Here is a 4,254-nt window from a genome sequence, read left to right on the forward strand (position 1 = left end):
TTTTTCAGAACTGACCTGGATCCCAGCTCTACGCAATAACTCACACAGCAGACAGACTGCATTCAGATACAAACTGGGCCATATCAGTGCTATCCAGGAATTGAGCCTACTCCCCAAAGATCAAGGTGGTAAAGAGGAGAGACTGCCCTTCGAGGTTCTGGCAGAAGAAAATGCATGGACATTTGTTCTTGGTCATTTTTTTTCCATTACTATCTTCACAGAAATATCCCTTTGTAAAAGTTAATAGATGGTAAGTAATAAAATAGGATTGAGGGACAGGGCAAGCGACTGAGGCAGAGAGATCTTGAGAGAAGCAGGGAGGAAGGAGAGAAAATGACGTCCACGGACTATAGTATCTACGGTCAAGTTGCATCCCAGCAAAGTTACAGGGCCTATGCAACCCAGCCAGATCAAGGATATGCACAGAACCCCCAGGTGTATGGGAAACAAAGTTACTGAAGTCATGGGCAGCCTAAGATCTCAGCTATACCCAGGCTCAGATAACGGCAACGTATGAGCAAGAGAGCCTCCGATAAGTTATACTGCACCTCGAGCTTATAGTCAGCCTGGCCAAGAATATGGGACAGGAGCCTAGGATACCCACACTGCTACAGTTGCGACCACCTCGGCTTCGTAAGCAGCTCAGTGTGCACGTGGCACTAGCCGGCTTACCCCCACCTATGGGCAGAGGCCAGCCATCACCCCGCACCTGCAAGAGCCCAGAATGGTAGCAAGCCGGCTGAGACCAGTCAGCCTCACTCTAGTGCAGCAGCTACAACCAGCCCAGCCTAGGATATGGACAGAGCAACGACAATTACTCACAGGTGCCAGACAGCTACCCCATGCAGCCAACCACCACAGCTCCGTCCTATGCTCCAACCAGCTATTCCCCCACTAATTACGATCAAAGCAGTTACTCCCAGTAGCTATGGGCAGCAGACTCCCACTGGTTATTCCCCCCAAACTGGATCCTACAGCCAGGCTCCCAGGCCAACAGAGCAGCCACTACAGGCAGCAGAGTGCGTTCCAGCAGGACCATCCCAGTAGCATGGGTGCATATGGGCAGGAGTCTGGAGGCTTTTCTTGACATGGAGAAAACCACAGCATGAGTGGCCCTGATAACCGGGGCAGAAAAGGAGGATTTAATCGTGAAGGCCTGAGCAGAGGTGGGCAGGAGGAGGAGGAAGACTCCATGGAATGGGTGCTGGAGAGCTCTGGGGCTTTCATAAGCCTGGTGGACTTATGGAAAAGGACCAGACCTTACCTTAACCCTCCCCCCTTCCGTAGATCTAGATGAAGACTCCAAAAATGGTGCAATTTATGTACAAGGACTGAATGAAAATGTGACTGTTGATGACTGGCAGACTTTTTCAAACAGTGTGGGGGGTTGTCAAGATGAACAAAAGGAACAGGCAGCCCATGATAAACATTTACTTAGATAACAGAAAAAATCAAAAGGAGATGCTTCAGTGGCCTACCATAACCCATCTGTTGCAAAGGCTGCAGTAGAATGGTTTGATGGGAAACAGTTCCAAGGGAGCAAACTTAGTGTTTCTGGCTTCAAGAAACTTCCAATGTACAGTATGTGAATATTGCCATCCTGTGGAGGCATAAGGATGCCCCCCCCCCGCTCTGAAGAGGGCCTAGAGGGCCAGGAGGACCCAAAGGAGAGAGAGAGGGAAGGTCTAGCAGTTCCCAGTAAACTCATCAGGAGGGGGGAACATTCTGCACAGAGCAGAGGATCATTAGTGCCCTAATCCAGGCTGTGGAAACCACAATTTTGCTTGGACAGCAGAGTGTAATCAGCATAAGGCCCCTAAGCCAGAGGGATTTCTTCCCCACCCTTTCCATCTCCAGGTGGTGATCATGGCAGAGGTGGCCCTAGTGGCATGAGGGGTGACAGAGGTGGTCCCACAGAAAGTGGAGGGCCTGCCTATATATTCAGAGGAGGCCGAGGTGGAGACAGGCGGCTTTCAGGGCAGCCGAGGAAAGGATAGAGGAGGTTTTGGTGGAGAAAGAGGTCATCCCAGATCTCTCATGGAACAAATGGGAGGCAGGAGAGGACATGGAGGATCTGAAAAAATGAGTAAAGGTGAGCACCATCAGGAGCGCAGAAACCAGCTCTACTAGACACAAAAATTCTGCACTTAATACCAGATTTATTTTTAAAACCAGAAAATGTTTAAAATGTATTATGTTGGTCACAACATTATGATTATACCTTGTCTGTTCTTTAGTATTTTTCACCATTTGTGGAAAAACATTAAAACAGGTTGAATGGTAGTACCCTGAAGTTTGTTTTTTTTTTTCCTCCTTTTAAGATAGTTGTTAAAAACAAACAAACAAACTAATAAATCAAAGAGAAACCATTGTTGTTAGCAGGCTCAAATATCATTGTGTGAAGACCCAGGGGGAGAACTAACTGTAACAATGCTAATGATTATGATTTTTTTAAAATAAAATTCCAAATGTTTATAAACATAAAAAATAGTAATGGGGTGCTAATCACTGATCCCTAACAACACAGGCAGCACAGTTAGTAGAAGCTTCAGTTGATAATGGTGTTCATCCTTCCTTTTCAAAGAGAACTAAAGACATAATGGTGTATGTGAGGCCAAATTGCACCAAGTTGTCCACCTCACTTTCCCTTTCAGAGACATCCAAGTTCAGTGACAAAACTCAGGACATCTGGCAATGACTTGGGATGCATTGGATGACCTTGGTGTTGTCAGTGTCTGACCAAGCTCTAAGCTCTCCCCAGAACCTGCTTCCGCCACTTTCATGGCCATTGGAATAAATTGTTCTCATTCACCTATTCTGCCAAGGGGAGTCTTTACACCCTCCTAATTTACTATTGGGTTTGAGGCCTATTGGTAACCCTCAACTTGGTTTAGCCTTCTGCCAAGATAGTTTTACTGAGATGTGGCTATTGTACATTGTACATCTTCTTGGAGCCACAGGTAAGAGTTGAGTGACAGGTGAACATCAAATGTGGATGGGCAGCCCTGAAAAGACTTAGTAAACCCTCACAGTAGATGTGCTAATCCTTCCTGAACACTCAATACACTCCTAAAATTCTGAGGCAGAAGATGAGGCTGGTCTGGTTCTGGGAAAGTAAACCAGAAAGAACATCTTACACTTAGATCCTTTCTAGCTCTCCTAAAGTTTTTTTCTCCTTGGGTCCCTTCCATTTCTTTCATGCTGTTTTCTGTCTTCTAACAAATTATACTCACTCCAGCTGTGACAATCCACTTCAATGTTCTAAATTCTATTCTAAGGTCCCTCTCAGTTCTAACATTCTAAGTTTACATAATTTGTACAAATTTAACATTTAATAAATGTTTGCTGAATTTGCATTTGAATGTTTCTTGGATGTTCAGTTATTTTATAGTAGACAAATTGCAAGTTCCACAGTCTTCAAAATGAAGTCATTTTAGGAATGCTTACCATTCCCAAACAGCAGGAGGTACTGCTATGCAAAAAAAAAACAAAAAAAAAAAAAAACACATTTTCTTCCTGGCTATTTATGATGTGCCCACCTCCTTTCAAGTACTATCACTCTCTTTCAAGGCAGTGTGTAAAGACTCTAAGGAGAGGATTTAATGTACATCCAGCTGAGCTGACAATATTACAGCTGATTTCCAAGGAAAATTACTAATATCAATCAAACCATCTCTGAATTAGATATGCATTAGTGTAGCCCACAGCAAAGCATCCCAATGTGGTTGGACTTTTCAGAAGGCTGATAAACAGCAAACAAATAGGAAAACACCTAATTTTGCCCAATTTTAGTATATTTCTCTTTTCTGTAATAAGATAATTTTTAGTCATCAACCCAATGAGTACTGGCCAGTTTCTTTGAATTTAAAAATAAATTTTTCTCTCATTATTTCTGAATGAAAAAACTAGTCCCTCAAGTGTTTGGGCATAATAATAATAATAATAATAATAATAATAATAATAATAATAATACCATCTTATTATAGTTATATAGTGTAATAGAAAGAGCCTTGGGCTTAAATCAGGAAATTTGGTGTACGAAGCAAATTTCTTCACCTTTATGAGTCAGTTTCCTCATTTATAAAATTGGGATAAAATTACCCCAAGGCCTGAACTCCCTAGCATTGTACAATATGGGAGAATCACTTTGTAAACTTTAAGGCCTGAATGAGAATTCAGATAAGCTTGAGAAGACTGATATGAATTGACACAGAATGAAATCCATAGAAACAGAGGAACAATTTACAAAATGAT

General features: G+C 42.9%; 1 pseudogene; it reads left to right on the forward strand.

Moving 5' to 3' along the window:
• Positions 1-333: 333 nt before the first annotated feature.
• On the forward strand, positions 334-2,130 carry LOC141552658 (RNA-binding protein EWS-like; annotated as a pseudogene).
• Positions 2,131-4,254: the final 2,124 nt, after the last annotated feature.

Source organism: Sminthopsis crassicaudata, chromosome 1 (genome assembly GCF_048593235.1).
Source record: "Sminthopsis crassicaudata isolate SCR6 chromosome 1, ASM4859323v1, whole genome shotgun sequence".
NCBI classification, from domain to species: Eukaryota; Metazoa; Chordata; class Mammalia; order Dasyuromorphia; family Dasyuridae; genus Sminthopsis; species Sminthopsis crassicaudata.